The sequence below is a fragment of the Anabrus simplex genome, chromosome 6 (genome assembly GCF_040414725.1).
Source record: "Anabrus simplex isolate iqAnaSimp1 chromosome 6, ASM4041472v1, whole genome shotgun sequence".
Classification (NCBI taxonomy): domain Eukaryota; kingdom Metazoa; phylum Arthropoda; class Insecta; order Orthoptera; family Tettigoniidae; genus Anabrus; species Anabrus simplex.
This window is the reverse complement of record NC_090270.1, coordinates 236,913,075-236,931,134: the sequence shown is the minus strand read 5'-3', so window position 1 is coordinate 236,931,134 and position 18,060 is coordinate 236,913,075. Positions and strand designations below refer to the sequence as shown.

Sequence of the window (18,060 nt, the reverse complement as noted above, 5' to 3'; positions counted from 1 at the left end):
AATTTCACTTCCTTCCTTTCCCATGTCTCTTGTCACTCCTACTTTCTGTCCCTGTAAATTGTTACCGTTTCTTATCACAATTTCTGCCATTAGGGTTGAGAAAAATTTTACCCTAATTGGCCTCCGTCCTTTAGTTTTCCCACTCTCTCTACATCATTTATGTCCACTTCACTGAAGTTTATCTTCATCCTATCCCGTATGACCTCCACCACCTTGGATATCAGATCAATCTTGCCTTCCCTCTCACTTTCTTCCACACCATATATAAATATGGCTTTCTTCATTCTCTCCTGCCTGTACCCATTCGCTTCTCTTCATCATCATCATCTCCTCTTCCAGATGTTTCACTTTCCCTCTTAATAACTCTATATCCTTCTCATTGTTGCGCACTCTCCTGTTCATTTCCTCTGTCTTCGTTTCTAGCCATTTCTTCATTTTCCCTATCTCCTTTCTCTGTTCTTCCATCATGTCCTGCTCAATCCCGACCATGTTCTCGGCGCGTACTGCACCACGCGACTTCACTCCTCGGTTGCTCAAGCCTGACTGCTATTATTATTATTATTATTATTATTATTATTATTATTATTATTATTATTATTATGGGATACTTTATTACACCATTGTTCACTTCAAACGTACGTCTCTAGAAAACTTATTCTTCGTAAATTTTATTAATATTGGCTTTACATCGCACTTACTACATTTTTGGAGACGACGAGGTACCGGAATGTTGTCCCGCAGGAGTTTTATTACGTGCCAGTAAATCTACCGACACAAGGCTGACGATTTTGAGCACCTTCTAATACCACCGGACTGAGTCAGGAAGGAACCTGCCAAGTTGGAGAGAGAAGGCCAGGGCATCAACCGTCTGAACCACTCAGCCTGGCGATATTATTATTATTATTATTATTATTATTATTATTATTATTATTATTATTATTATTTAGTGTCCTGCTCCTTGGATGATTGATCAGCGTGCTGGCCTTCGGTTCAGAGGACCACGGATTTGATCGCGTCGATGATTTTAACTGGGTAGTCTATAGTTAATTCTTCCGGATCGGGGACTGGATAACCATCTTCATCTACTCACAATAGAACATAATACAAACCGCCACAGAAACACGCAATAATGAACACATCACTCCTCCTAAGGTTGGCGTCAGGAAGGGCATCCGGTCGTAAAACTGGGCTGAATTCATATAGAATGCCGATTCCTGGTAACTGAGAAGACGAGACAAGGAATTATTATTATTATTATTATTATTATTATTATTATTATTATTATTATTATTATTATTATTATTATTATTATTATTATTATTATTATTATTATTATTATTATTATTATAGACATGATACTGTAGAGGCTTTTGGGCTTATTCCGTGTCAAGAAAATAAGGTGAAATTATTAACGTTTCGCGGGGAATTTTGCTCTGCGTCCTCAGAAGAGAGCTCGACTGTCCACGAGAAAGGCTTTTTAAACAATGATACTTTGAATTTGGACGTTATAATAGAAGTGGAAATGGTAGTTCATTCGCCACCAGATGGCCTCCAGGACGTGGCACAACGCTAGCGTTCGAAGCGGAAGCTGACCGAACCATCGCAATTGACAACTAACATTGACAGGTGTAAGTCATACACACAAGCCTGGAATGAAACATCTGGCGACGAGGAACGTACGAATTTGGAAAACACCGAGACGAAATAACAATAGTGAAGGGACAGCGAAGGGAACTACCTACGTAAATTCTTAATGGCTGGCAACCAGGTATTACTTAATTGATACCCGGTGTCCCTGTTGAAATTGTTAGTATTTCTGCATATTTCCACAGCTTTCCGTATAATCCTGGACCTGTACTGTCCAGTGTGGGTAAGAGCTCAAGCATCTTGGAACATGACATCAAAACCCGACGATAGAGCGTGCTCAGCTATTGCCGATTTTTCTGGTTGGTTGAGACGAATATTACGTTATGTTCTTTGATACGAGTACCAATGGACCGGCATGTTTGGCCGATGTACCTTACCGCAAGTACAGGGAATTTCGTATAACCCATGATGTAAAAGTGGAGATAATTTGACCTTGGTTTTACTCAGACTGTGAGCAGTTTTAGTGGCGGTGCCAAGCACAGTTGTTATATTGTGTTTGTGGAGGACCTTGGCAATTCGATCTGTGGTGTTGTGAATGTAAGGCAAGTAGACAGTTCCCTTCACTTCTTCCTTCCGTGAGCTTTGGTTGGTCGTTTCTCTGGGTTGTAGGACTCTATGAATCTGCAAATCGCTGTAACCATTACCCTTGAATGCGACTTTGAGCGTGTCCATCTCCACCTGGATATTTTTTTGCTAGAGGCTTTACGTCGCACCGACACAGATAGGTCTTATGGCGACGACGGGATAGGAAAGGCCTAGGAGTTGGAAGGAAGCAGCCGTGGCCTTAATTAAGGTACAGCCCCAGCATTTGCCTGGTGTGAAAATGGGAAACCACAGAAAACCATCTTCAGGGCTGCCGATAGTGGGATTCGAACCTACTATCTCCCGGATGCAAGCTCACAGCCGCGCGCCTCTACGCGCACGGCCAACTCGCCCGGTACCTGGATATTTGATGGCTCACAAATTCGTCTCGCCCTCTTGGCGAGTGTCGTGAGAATACCTTGTTTTTGTGCTGGATGGTGGTGAGACTCTGCATGAAGATAGCGATTTGTGTGAGTAGGTTTACGATAGACGATGTCCCAAGGAGCCGTCCGGTCTCTTTCTTACTAGAACATCCAAGAAAGGAAGGCATCCGTTCGACTCCATCTCCATAGTGAATTTTATTGACTGATGTTGCTGATTTAGGTGGTTTAGAAATAGATGAAGTTTCTCAGGACCTTCTGTCCAGACCACAAATGCATCATCAACATACCTCCACCATATCATACGCTTGACGGGCGCCGAAGCAATAGCCTTCTCCTCAAAATGCTCCATAAAGAAATTAACCACTACGGGCGAAAGTGGACTTCCCATAGCCACTCCGTCCGTCTGTTCGTAAACATTCCCACCCTGCAAGAAATAGCTGGACGTCATTCAGTGGTAAAATAGCTTAGTAATGTCCTCAGGGAACAGGTGTTCAATGAGAGACATGACCGAGTCAATCGGCACTTTAGTGAACAAGGATTCCACATCGAAACTCACCAAAAGTGAATTAGGTTGAAGGGCTATGGTCCTTCACTATTGTTATTTCGTCTCGGTGTTTTCCAAATTCGTACGTTCCTCGTCGCCAGATGTTTCATTCCAGGCTTGTGTCTATGTCTTTCACCTGCCAATGTCATGTTACACAAACACGTTCTGTGAACCGCTTAGACTGATTGTGTTGGTTCGGTCAGCTTCCGCTTCGAACGCTAGCGTTGTGCCACGTCCTGGGAGCCATCTGGTGGCGAATGAACGTACCATTTCCACTTCTATTGAAAACCTACCTACAACCTGTTTTCCAGTCATTGACCGGGTCAGAGATGTAATGAATTATGCAGATATAGGCTGATAGTACGATGGGGTCGCCACTCCCAAAGTGATTAATAATGACTGATAGATGCTATGAAATGAGAATGGAGAGTGTTGCTGGAATGAAAGATGACAGGGAAAACCTGAGTACCCGAGGAAAAACCTGCCCTGCCTCCGCTTTGTCCAACACAAACCATGGTACCCACCGGTGAGAGGCCGACGCACTGCCGTCTGAGCCACGGAGGCTCCTCTTCCACTTCTATTATAACGTCCAAATTCAAAGTGTCAATTTTTAAGAAGCCTTTCTCGTGGACAGTCGGGATTTCTTCTGAGTACGCATGGCACAGTTCTCTGCAAAACGTTAAGAATTTCACCTTATTTTCTTGACATGGCATAAGCCCAAAAGCCTGTACAGTATCATATGTATAAGTACAGGCCTTGAAAGCATTAATGGCATTATTATTATTATTATTATTATTATTATTATTATTATTATTATTATTATTATTATTATTATTATTATTATAAAACTGTAACGACCGCGTGTCTGTACATTGACTATTTTGGTGAAATTTCCGTACAGTTATCCGTTTCAGGTGTAATAATGACCATCTGCATATTTTTTAGCGTTGTGTCTGTTTGTCTGTCTTTCTGTAATCTGAAAACTACTGGATATATTTCCGCCAAACTTCATATGTAGAATCCACCTGTCCTTTTGTAGGTTTTGGGGCAAATACTGTGTCTAAATCCCTGAACTGACTGGAGGCTTATATGAAACCGAAAGCGTGATTTTGCACTCCCTCAAAATATACACAACCAAACTTTTTTTTTTTTGCTATTTGTTTAATTGGAAGGAAGCGGCCGTGGCCTTATTTGAGGTACAGCCCCGGCATTTGCCTGGTGTGAAAATGGGAAACCACGGAAACAACCAAACGTAATGGAAATCTACCTGCCTTAATGGAAATTAATTTCTAAACCTTTATTCTTAAGTGCATCATTTCGATACCAGGATTAAAAGGTGAGATATCGTTAATGGACCGGTTTTGGGTATAAGTCCCACTGGACTTAACGCAAGAGCGGGTGCGTGTAAAGCGTATTTCTTACAATTTGAAAACTACTGAAGATATTTGAACCAAACTTTACATTTAGCATTCACCTGTCCAAGGGTACGTTTTAAGGTCAACACCATTTCAAATTTCCGGAATGGACTGAGGTTTCATAGGGAACCGAAATAGTGATTTTACTCTCCCACAATATTTGTCTTCTATCTATTGTACCAGAAAAAAGTTGTTGGGCAAGAGCATGGGAAGGATCTCAGATTGTGTACGGTCTTCTTGGAGCAGGTACAGAGAAGGAAGACTTCGCAAGGCGAATAACAGATGGTATTCAAATTTTTGATAAGTTTTATTAATGATTTGAAGAAAATCACCCTGCTTCTCTCATTCATTCAAAAAGTAAATCTTCCATTGACATGTTCAGACTGAAATTACATTGCGGAATTGTAAACGCTGTTAAGATTGAATAAAATATAGTCTTTTTCTACACATCCGCTCGATGTTCGTAAAATGTCCAGAATGAATAATGGCTTTCAATAATTTCAATTAAACACACCCTAAAATTCAACTAAGTTTTCACTCATGGATTCAAATTACCTAATATTCAAAATAAAAACTTTGTTTATAAACCTTCATTCAAATCACTTCGTCAATTGACCAAGATTTTAGAGTTCAAAGGAAAAATGTAATCATCCAAATCACTTCTGTGCAAGGCTGGAGTCTGTTTAATTCATTATAGATTATACATAATTTCAAATTACACTTTCTTCAGAAATCCTACAGTCCAATTAAATATTAATGATTTTGAATCACTTGCTTCAGAAATCCTAAAGTCCAGTTAAATAAATTAAACATGATTTTTGACTTGTGCACTTGTAGAAAAAACCCCTAAAGTTCAACTAAGTTGTTATGGAATGACTTCAGATTACACTTACTTAAAAAATTCTAAAGTTCATTTAAGAATGATCTCCATTATACTTGCTTCGGAGAAAATCCTGAAGTTCAATTAAGAATGACTTACAGTTCTGTTAAATGACTTCATACAATTTCAACAAGTAGTAGGATTGGAATTCACACGATCAAAAATATTGTTTATGGACCAGGCACCTTCACTTGACAAGCGTAGCACTAGAGTATTGAGAATGATTGAGTGCCTTGGCAGTAAGTCAGTTAATGTTTTAGTGCAATTATTCACTCAAGAAAGATTGTAAAATACACCTGAATTCAGCTATAGGAATGGTTGAAGTGCGGCTCCACGGCTTGGTGACTGGAACTCCTGCGGCGAAGAGCCCGAGGTCGAACTCAGCACCAACAGTAGCGAACCTCGTTCCATCTCTCGATGTTACCACGTCTAATCCCTTGATGTTACCAAGTATCATCCCTAGAAGTTACCGCGTCTAATCCCTCGATGTTACCACGTATCTCCAACGATGTCGCCTGTCCCACGCTGGATACGATGTTTAATAATGTGAGGTTACGACACTTCGCCAAGATTTCCGGTATTTATTAGAAAGAAATATAGACACACGGGAAAGTTCAATTGGAAAGATGATGCAAGACGTAGCACTGTCAATTAATAGTAATGAGTTGTATTTTACACTTGGATGGTTTTGAAAGCATAGTTCGTACTTGCACTTTATAACGTAGCAGTTAATATGTGACTCGTAATAGCACAGTCTTTTATCACACTCTGAATAATAATAATAATAATGCTATTTGCTTTACGTCCCACTAACTACTTTTACGGTCTTCGGAGACGCCGAGGTGCCGGAATTTAGTCCCGCAGGAGTTCTTTTACGTGCCAGTAAATCTACCGACACGGGGCTGTCGTATTTGAGCACCTTCAAATACCACCGGACTGAGCCAGGATCGAACCTGCCAAGTTGGGGTTAGAAGGCCAGCGCCTTAACCGTCTGAGCCACTCAGCCCGGCATCACACTCTGAACTACACGTCAGGTCTCTGTGGAAATGTTTACGACAAAAATGAGATCACTTCTTAAGTTACGAAGTCAAAAGCACAGTCTTTAACTACACAGTTCGTATGACATGGAATTAGACACTAGGCACAGTTCAGAATATGCACAAATCATGTAGTAAGTTCAGCATGAGTATGAGTGTCACAGCCTATGAAATTCATGCGTAAATTCAATTAACACGACGTCTACAATAGTCTCTACAATTTTAGCATTCACTGCTTAAGTGGATTTTATGTGTGAATTTTCATAACAAGGGATCATATTTCCTATTATCGGCATAAAATGGCCTTAATGTTCAGTCCCTTTTTCTAACGATATTATTCAAATATTCACGAAATTACGTGAAAATTGATCACATTTAATCTGATTAATCACTGAGTATTCGATTAGAATAACTCCTTAAATAGTTCAAAATCGTACTTATAGACGAAACACATGTCTCAAAATTCATGGATTTGTCAACAGTCGTAAGTTTAGTTTATCGCGCACATTTCTTCTAATATTTTTTATCACCGTACGTGATCGCGACAGAGTTCAAATATACACTGAAGTAGCAAAACTGGCAAATTTAACACTTGCATTCTAAGTTCTACCTGGATACACATTCAAGATCATGAATTCACTACTTGTTAAAGAATTCGTAAGTCTTGTACAACGAATCTCAATATTCTAGTACTTTACAATATTCCACACGTTCACAACGCGGTTGAACTTTCCAATTATTGCGATCTGGCACAACGAAATTCAAAGTCTTACTGCACGACTCTCTTTTACTTCGCGCAACGCAACGCAGCAGCATAACTTTCTCCCATGGTTGAGTTGCGTATTTCAATTGAGTATACCTCTCAAGTTGTTGACCTATATATACCCCGCTGGTGCGAGTTCACTGTGTCAAGCGCCAGACAAGTGGTTACGTATGATAAGATTCTACCTGCTATGTCTTCCAAGTTAATGGATGGATTAATCCCAAATTTTGATCATTATACATTCAAAATATGGGCTTCACGTTGTTGTAGCTCTTATTTTTGTATCACAAGCCGTTCAAAAGTTACGGAGAAAGGTCTAGAGCTTTCCAAAGCGGAAGTTGAGAACATGTGACGTTGACGTCCCTCGGCCTGTTACCCTCTCTCGCTGTCTCTCTCACGCCTGCATGAAGCAGCGGAGACCAGAACTTTCGTTTGTTCAGCTGTTCTTTTATGAATAAAGATTTAGAAAAATGATGTGCCAGGGCCTATGTCTTCCTGGTGCACTATATAAATAAAAGCGTAACTACCGTGTGTCTGTACATTGACTATTTCGGCGAAATTTCGGTAGTTATCCGTTTCAGGTGTAATAATGACATCTGCATATTTTTTAGTTTTGATGTCTGTTTGTTTGTTTGTTTGTTTGTTTGTTTGTCTGTTTGTCTATAACTCGAAAACTACTCAATATATTTCTACCAAACTTCATATTTAGAATCCACCTGTCCTTGGGTTGGTTTTAAGGCCAATATTGTTTCTAAAACCCTGAACTGCCTGGGAGTTTATAAGAAACCGAAACCGTGATTTTGCACTCTCACAGAATATACACAACCAAATTTAATGAAAATCCACCTGCCTTAATGAAAATCAGTTTCCAAATCTTTTTTTCTCTTGTGCATCATTTCGATACGAGGATTAATAAGGGGTATATCATTAACGGACCGGTTTTCGGTACAAGTCCCTCCGGACTTAAGAGCGGGTGCGTGTAAAGCGTGTTTCTTATAACTTGAAAACTACTGAAGATATTTCAACCAAACATCATATTTAGCATCCAACTGTCGAAATGAAAGTTTTTAGGTCCATACCATGTCAAATTTTCGAATGGACTGGGGGTTTGTAGGGAACCGAAACAGAGATTTTACTCTCCCACAATATATATATAAGACCAATCTGACTGGAAATCGACCAACCTTGATGGAAATCCATTTCTAAAACTTTTTTCTCATGTACATTTTTGGGTAGGAGGATTAATAATGGAGATGTCATGAACGGTCTGTCTTGCAGGCTAAGTCCAGTGGACATGGCCCAAAATGTGTTTTATGTATTGCAGATTCTTTATCTATACAAATAAATTTGGAACAATCATGTATGTCTACATTGAGATTTGTGGCTAAATTTTCGTACAGTTATCCGTTTCAAGTATAATAATGACCATCTGCATATTTGTTAGCTCCCGATAGTCCTCATTTTAATCCCCCCTTTCCAACAAAGCACGATTGAGACACAATCTGCCAGACGAGCTAGAAAATAGAAATTTGTCAAAGTTATATGTCTAAGCCTGTAATCGACGAAAAGGTTCCAAGATATTTAAATATTTCATTTTTTATCCCCGAAAATATCGGAATATTGAGGCAATTTTGATGACGGTGCAGACCTGCGTTTCGAGGTATTTCGCAGCTAAACGGTAAGTCGTATCACAAAACGGATGGCACAATATCAGTTCAATTTGGAGTGATCTACAACTTTGGCCCATCCAGTATCCATTCGTGAGCCAAAGTCTATGTTTGTAGCTGTCATATTAGTGCCCAAAAGTAATGCACTGTGAGAAAACCTGACCCAAATTTCACCCTATTCAATGTTTCTAACTCAACTTCACCCATAAATAGATGAGACAGGAGAAAATATCTTGTCTGTGTCTGTTAGGTCATCAGCCCAGAGGCTGGTTGGATCCTCAAATAGCACCACTAAAGGTTATGCGGTTATAAGGAAACCCCAAAAACCAATGACAGCACCAAAATGAGGTGTACTAGGCAAGATGAGGAGTGAGGTAGTTTGCCATTGCTTTCCTCACTGGGTCAGAAAGTACTATTGCAGCACGACTGACCCTATGAGCAGCACCTTTCGTAACACTCAGACGCACTAGTCGTGCTCTGAATGTCATTACTCAGCACTATTCATACCCCAGCAGCTTCCATATTGTCACAGCCATAGATGTTGACTGGGACTTCGGTGGAATGTACACTTTACTCTGGCCTGTGCCAAGAGATGGATGCAAAAGTACTGTATCCATCAAGAAATGACAGCAGGCAGAGAAAATATCTTAAGAACAGGAATTTAGACCGCCGATAAGATGAATCGTTTAGCAACAATTAATCTGTAAACGAAAGTTTGCAATATTAAAAACATGCATATTATTCGTATACTGATCTATATTATATGCTCACTGAAGTCGATTTGTAGCGATGTAAAAACGGTGTGCTTGCCATTATAATTAATATTTTTTTCATCGATTGTGACTCTCAGCAGGAGGGCGTCTGCAATTATAATCACTACTCTCCAAATGGACTTTGACTGGCAGTAGGAAAGGGATCCTTCTCCAACTCCTATGTATCCAGCATCAGTAACGTTAAGTCGTATCACAAAACGGATGGCTCATTCTCAGTTCAATTTGGAGTGATCTACAACTTTGGTCCTGTGACGTTTCGTCGTATCTCTATTCCTTATATGTTAGATTTGTCTATATTTGCCGATTATACCTACATTTTGCACTTTGTACACGTATAATTCATAGTTCGAATCACTTATACGAAAGGTAGAATCACCTAATTATACACGAGGGACTACCATTGCAAAAAATAATTCACTTCTCGATTTGACTGCCAGAAGTCAAGGGAGCATGCAATTTTGTTCAAAACTCCCCTAACCGATTGTGTTTGGGAGTAGGCAGTTATGCCCGCCATTATAAAGAAGTTTACCCATTTAAAGTGTGACTGGCATTTGGCATAATGTTCTTGCTATTATAATGGAAACTCACCAACTCGGTGTGACTGTCATTAAGAAAAGGGGCCTATCATCATAATGATAACAGCACAAATCAATTTTGACTAGCAGTAGGGAAAGTGCCTGATTTTATAAAGAAAACTCCTCAACTGTAATCTGTCTGGAAGTGGGAAAAAGCGCCTACCATTGTAACGAACACTCCCCAAATCGATTGTGACCGCGCAGTAGGTAATGGGGCCTCCCATTTTAATGAAAACTTTCTTACTCTATTGGGAATGGCAGTAGGCAAGTGAGCCTGCCGTTATCATCACAACTCCGCAACTCGCACTTTACATATGAGAACCTCCCAGTGCTATTTCTGGATAACGCTAAGGTGCATGCAATTTTTAAAAAATCTCATTCACTGCATGTACAGTAATTTGTGTCGATATTCGTACACAATGTAGAATACCGTAGCGAAACACGGGTACATTTGCTAGTTATTATTAATATTCAAGTGATAGGCTATGATTTATTTCTCTATGTTCTTATATTATTTTATTCAAGGTTATCTATTCTATATTTTAATTCTCTAAGTAGTGCTAAATAAGTTTAATGGCTATATATTGTGATTTCTTTTGTAATTATTGGAAATATGATAATTTTCATTCTTCATACAATAAATGTAAGTACGGTATGTAACCTGTATCTTGCAGTTTTAATGGCCTTTAAAAATACATTATGCATCTTTGAGTGCTTTCCTAATTAAGAAAACTGTGAAACGGTAGTTATTCCTACAACTTGTGTACTTGCTTCATCACCACGCCCACTTGTTTTGACCGCTTAGAATATGGCGGACGCGGCGTTCAAGTAGATTCAAATATGGCGGTCCAATAGCCACTCTATAGCAACACCTCCTAGGTAATAAGGCATCACAACTGTTCCGGATGTCTACCGTGACGTCAGCACCGGGAGGCAAACTTGAACCTTCTCAGTGTTAAGAAAGTAATGAGTGTGGCCATGTGTCGGTGCAATTATGTAGAAGTGTTTTAATTATTTTAATTGTACCAGTTGCGAATCGTTGTGTACAATGGTGCTAAAGTGTTGTGTACCCAACTGCAAGGGAAATTACGATAATGATTACAAAGTGCATGTGTTTACGTTCCCGAAAAATGAGGTTATGCAGCAGAGATGGTTACGTGCAATTCCAAGACAAGATTACCGAATTACTAATTACTCAGTGGTGAGTAACTGTTATTTTTACATTCTGACATAATCATAATGCACATAGGCCTATTAGGTATTAAACTACATGTAGCAACTGGTGATATGTAGGTATGTTTACTCTCGTAAGATATGAGGTTATGTTAGCTTACAATCAAGGGATACATTATTGTTATTACCTACAGACCAGGTGAATGTTATGCTCCTCTTCCTTAATATTATTAACTCAGTGTCTTTCTAAATTTACTACTATTATAAACTTACTTTAATTCAAAATAAAAATAGTCATTGCATGCACAAAAGACGATACAAGTTAAGAAAAATTGTTATTTTCGCAAAATGGAAGTCTGTAAATAAATGTTACGGTAAGTTAGTGTATCATATTTTTGTAGTACAGTCTACATGTTAGGCCTAAACTAATTTTATGCGTTCTCTTTTCATTTTAAAATCATTTACTGTCTATTCAGTGCCTATTTAAATTGAAATATATTTATGAATTTCAGTTACGTGTGTTAGCAAGTCAGCCTGGAGTAAGTTAACATTGTAAAATGCTGTCGTGATTTAAAACAGTGTGTTGTTTATCTTTAATGACAGAGTCTCTAAGATACGGTAATAACGGAAATATAATTAAATGTCCTTTAAAATTTAAACTTTATTTGTTAGTAAATAAGTTATTCCACAAGCTAAAAGTATTAAAACAACACCTCCTAAATATAAGGCTTCACAACCGTTCTGGGAATGTACTGTGACGTCAGCATCGGCAGGCAAGCTTGAACCTTTTCAGTAATAACACAGCAATGAGTTTGGCCATGTAACGCTGAAATTAGAAGAGTTTTAATTCGTTTAATGGTGCCAATTGCTAATACCGTTGTACGTAATGGTACTGATGTGTTGGGTACTCAACTGTAAGGAGAAATGCGACAGTGATAACGAAGTCCATGCATTAAGTTTCCGAAAGACGAGGTTATGCGGTAGACATGTTTACGTGCAATTCCAAGACAAGACTACAGATTTACTAATAACTCAGTGGTGAGTAACTATTATTATTACATTCTCACACAATCTTAATGAGCATAGGCCTATGACGTATTTTACTACACACAACAGCTGGTGATATGTAGGCGTATTTACTCTTCAATGATATACGGTTATGTTAGCTCACAATAATGGAATACATTATTTCAACGGTATTATTATTTTTATTATTATACGCATTAAAACATACCACCTACAAGAGCTCCTGGTGTAGGCCGATTCACTCTGTAAATGCATGAATTTCGCTCACGGTGATACATTATTTTACAGGTATGCCACAGACATTTCAAAGTCGGTGATATTTTATGGGAAATAACTGGTACTGATCCTCAGGAAAAACTTTCAACTACTTCTCTTCCAAGACCATGATTGTCAGAGAATGCAGTGCCTTTTGTCTTTCCGAACTGCCCATCATATTTATTGTCACATTCTGGCAGGTGAAGAGAAGAACCAGGCAAAAAAAAGTAGAATAGAAAGAGGAGCAATAAACAGAGCCATTGAATATAGTGCATATCTCATACCGTACACAGAATTTCAATCCATACTCTTACACAGCTGAAAAGTACAATAAACATGTTACCGTACCTGATGGTTGTTGTACTGTGATGAAGGGAACGTAAGTTATTTTTCTGTACGTCGATACATCAAGGCAACCATACTGCATAGCATATCTAATAAGACAGGGCCTTTATTCTAAACCGGTTTTATTAAAGTATAAAATATTTCTAATGTATATGTGAACAAAATTACTAATACAAATGCGGTATATTCTCTTAGTTACAAAACATCATAGCTGCATTACAAGGAATTACTGTAACAATGTGTAGAAAGATTCAAGAAATAAGTTAATTCTAGTCCTAGTTGATGAATTGAACACCGAGGAAGATGTCCCCACAGTTAATTTAATAGTCGCAGTTAAAACATTTCTTAGTTCATAAAGGAGTATATGCATGATTTTCTTGTTATTTGTTCAACCTTCTGCCTGATATCTCCTCATGTTTACAAATTTACGGCCGACCCCGTGGTGAAGGGATATAATGCCTGCCTCTTACCCGGAAGCCCCGAGTTCGATTCCCGGCCAAGTTAGGGATTTTTACCTAGATCTGAGGGCTGGTTCGAGGTCCACTCAGCCTACGTGATTACATTTGCGAGTTATCGTACGGTGAGATAGGGGCCCTGGTCCAGAAAGCCAAGAATAACGGCCGAGAGAATTCGTCCTGCCGGACGCAAGACACCTCGTAATCTGCAGGCCTTCGGGCTGAGCAGGGCCAAAGCCAAGCACTTCAGGGCTGTTGCGTCGTACGATTTTTACAAATTTATGAGACATAGTAGCAATTTAATGTTGCCACATCTCAATACTTTTAAAAGAGTAGGCTCCAGTCTGAATGGTAGTCCAATATTAGGACAGAAACTTACATACTTTCTGGAATACATAAAACATAAAGTTCAAGGTTTCGAACAGAATGACAAATTGGTAACATCGATGGAAGGTGAAATTCTCATTAAACCGTACATGAACTTCAAGGGAGGAAACATTGTGCAAATACTGCCAGTGATGCTACATCAGCTTAGATGTTAGGCCTATGCTAATATTATACGTGCCAGTTTTCTTTTAAGATCATGTAATGCCTATTTAAATTGAAATGTATTTGTAACATCCTATTGTGCTGTTAACAATTCGGCCCAAGTAAGTTAACATTGCAAGATGCTGTCATGTTTTACAACTGTTTGCTCTTTATGTTTAATGACAGAGTCACTAAAATACGGTAATAACGACAGTATAATTCAGTATACTTTAAAATTTAAATGCTATTTCGTCGTTGCCGGGACAAAACCTCCTATGTGATAATATTTTTGGAGATATACTGACCCGCAGCACATACATTATGAAGAGCGAGAATGCCATGACAATACTCACACAATATTGCACCTTAGATGATAGAACCTTACCGGCCAAAGTTCTAAGCTAAAATATTTCACATAGGAGGTTTTGTCCCGGCAGCGACGATTTGTTAGTAAATAAATTATTCCATTGGCAAAAAATATTAAAATCATGTCTGTGTTTAACCATGTTCCGCGTTTCTCTGCATTGCCATCGCCTCCGTAGCGTGACGTCACCACGCTGTTGTTAGGCCTTATTATCTAGGAGGTGTTGATTAAAATCATGTTTGTGTGTGACCATGCTTTGCGTTTCTTTGGATTGCGATCGCCTCCTTAGCGTGACGTCACAGTGCTGTTGTGAGGCCTTATTATCTAGGAGGTGTTGGTCTAGCTCGTTGATGCCCACCAACGAACATTGAATAACATAAGATAGAGCACATCACCAACGTGCAGCCAGAATTGAAGCCAACGGACACGCATGACCGCCATATTGTTTGGGATACAGTATTATAGAACAGTTGCTGTCTGGTATTGTTCAAGTTACTATACTTAAAGTAAATACAAGGATTCAGTATTATTATTTGAGTTTTTTGAGACGTAGAAAGGAGTTGAAACAAAAATGAAGGTACGGACTTAGGAAGAAATCTGAAATGTATATATAAATGGCGGGAAATTGAAAATAAGAGTCAAATTAGCTCCAGAAGTTTTGAACCACTTCTAAAACTTCAAATATTAGTGCCAGATTCCTTTTCAGTCAATTTTAAGTTCTATTGTCAGGCCCATAAAAGTAAAACGAAAAGGTATAATAAATACTGTAGAGCCCAACTATAATAAATAGCTTCTAAAGCTCAGCAATGGATAACTAGGCCAAAATTACATCGAGATTTTTCAAAATCAAATTACAAAAAATATTGTACAACATTTAATTATATTTTTGCATCCAAATGAGAATTAACGTTCTCTTCCGACAGAAGCAGGACCAATTAAAATAATAAATCAACCGGTTCTGAACATTCTGGAGGGTGACAAAGAACTGACTCCGTAGAATGCGATGATGTTTATGAAGCACTATATTGAGTTTTCTTAACTCTCTTCATCCTTCAGGCATACCACCTCTCTAGGCAGACATAAAAGTTAGACGTGTTCTAATATTTTTCTTCCAAATCTAAATGCCAAGGCTAGTTTGTGCAGTGGAAGGAATTGGACTGTGGTAAGGCTAGACAAAAATATTGTTAATGCAGAAGTTCTGATGGGCTCAGATTCAGGAAGAACGTGTTATATTCCAATAATTGATTAGGAAATGTTGACATATCATTGATTCTTAAGCGGAGGCAATCTTTCAAATTTAGCCTTCTCTGTTGCAGACCACAAGGCACAAGGACAAACTTTATCAAACACTACATAGATCTGGGGTGATCTCTCAACTCTAGGGTTTACCCATGGATAACTACAGGCCTATGTACTGTAGATTTCTTAAGAGTTCGCAGATCCATAAACGTCAAAGTATAACTCCCATCTACAATTACACTAAATATGGTTCAAGAGGAAATTTCATAATTCCTGTTACGATTCTATAAATTAACATGTAGGCTAAGTTTATGTAACATTGGAAAGAGTAACTTTTATTCCTAAGATATATTAACATATTCATTTCGAATTTGCAATTACATGTTATATACTAATTTTTACTGTCGAAGACAGGCTTACATATTAGTTATGAGTGTGAAATTCTGAATTTCGACATGATTGATTCATTATTCAAATATGCTGAAAATAAAATATTTTCTTATGAACAGAAAATTATACCACAAGTAACGGCTAATACTGTAAGTTATCATAATGTGCCTAAGTAATCTGAGTTTATCTTGAAACTGACCAGGTTCTCTTTAGCGTAAGGCGGCCATAAGTTCTGGCAACTAAGATAATATCCCTTTCCAAGCTCAAAACTAGACCGCCTGGTGGCAATGGTCGCCAAAAAGTCAAGTCTTTATGATCTGATACCATGGTTAGGCGGTTCAATTCCCATTGGTGGAAAAATCCACCATCAGAATGTTGGCCGGTAGGGTAGGGTAGGTGGTGGTTTACAATTTCTAATCACTAGATTGCGTGCCAAAAGCCTGGGTTCAATTCCAAACCTATCCCCAGTTCTCAAATGGAGACCGGCCATATGACGCTGTTGATGGTTATTCGTCCGTCGGATGGAGACGTTAAACGTTAAGCAAACCCTTTGGTGCTTCCCGAGAAGAGTAGGCTATGTGCTGACACTGGGTTTCACTTTCTCCCTAGCTCATTATCATCATCATCATCCCACACCCAGATGCGCAGGTCATCCATGGGCGTGCGCAGGCCTCTCCGGAGGCGACACATCAATAAAAATAGCCTGAAGACCCTTTTGTTGACTTTTCTTAAGCAATGGTACAAGGTGAGGATAAAAACATGCTAGAAGAGTTATTTCTGTGCATGTTTTCTGGAGAGGTAGTTAGGTGTTTGACATTATATGACACAAATGAAACGTAAAAGTAAAATTTCGTTGAACGTTCCTGACTAGTTTTGGATCGGAATAACAAATTATACTGCTGATAACTTGAGCATAATTAGAGCAATTTATATGAACATTTATTAATTCAGATGTTCCATATAACAGGTCATTTCTCAACATTACGCACTTCTGTCGAACATTTTTAAACAGTGGATTTCATTGGAAGGGTTCAGAACATCTTACACAGCGAGTTTTCCTTCTAATTTGTTTCGACATAGGCCTGCCAGCTGTTGGCCAACTACACGAACAGAAACATGCTCTGCGGGACCCGCAGAATCATTGCAACTGACGTGGCTAACTGACTGGTTAACACACGGTAGGTAGGACTGTGTTACCAGGTAGAGAGCAGCTCCAAAGTGACTGGTTAGCGCACGGTAGGTAGGACTGTTACCTGGTAGAGAGCAGCTCCAAAGTGACTGGTTAGCGCACGGTAGATAACACAGTGTTAACTGGTAGAGAGCTGCTCCAAAGTGACTGGTGGCTAGGGCAGTGTTACCTGGTAGAGTGCAGCTCCAAAGTGACTGGTTAACGCACGGTAGGTAGGACAGTTTTACCTGGTAAAGAGCAGCTCCAAAGTGACTGGTTAGCGCACGGTAGGTAGGACACTGTTAAGTGGCAGAGAGCTGCTCCAATGTGACTGGAGTGTAGGGTAGTGTTACCTGGTGGAGTGCAGCTCTAAAGTGAGTGGTCAGCGCACGGTACGTAGAACATTGTTAACTGGTAGAGAGCTGCTCCAAAGTGACTATTTAGCACGGTAGGTAGGACAGTGTTACCTGGTAGAGAGCTGCTCCAAAATGACTGTTTAGCACGGTAGGTAGGACAGTGTTACCTGGTAGAGAGCTGCTCCAAACTGACTGTTTAGCACGGTAAGTAGGACAGTGTTACCAGGTAGAGAGCTGCTCCAAAGTGACTGTTTAGCACGGTAGGTAGGACAGTGTTACTTGGTAGAGAGCTGCTCCAAAGTGACTGTTTAGCACGGTAGGTAGGACAGTGTTAACTGGTAGACAGCTGCTCCAAAGTGACTATTTAGCACGGTAGGTAGGACAGTGTTACCTGGTAGAGAGCTGCTCCAAAATGACTGTTTAGCACGGTAGGTAGGACAGTGTTAACTGGTAGACAGCTGCTCCAAAGTGACTACTTAGCACGGTAGGTAGGAC

At 39.3% G+C, this 18,060-nt stretch overlaps 1 protein-coding gene across 2 annotated transcripts in view; it reads right to left on the bottom strand.

Moving 5' to 3' along the window:
* The window catches only part of LOC136875682 (serpin I2), a 160,103-nt gene that overhangs the window by 141,030 nt on the left and 1,013 nt on the right, over nt 1–18,060 (bottom strand). The gene's annotated exons all lie outside the window — the stretch shown is intronic.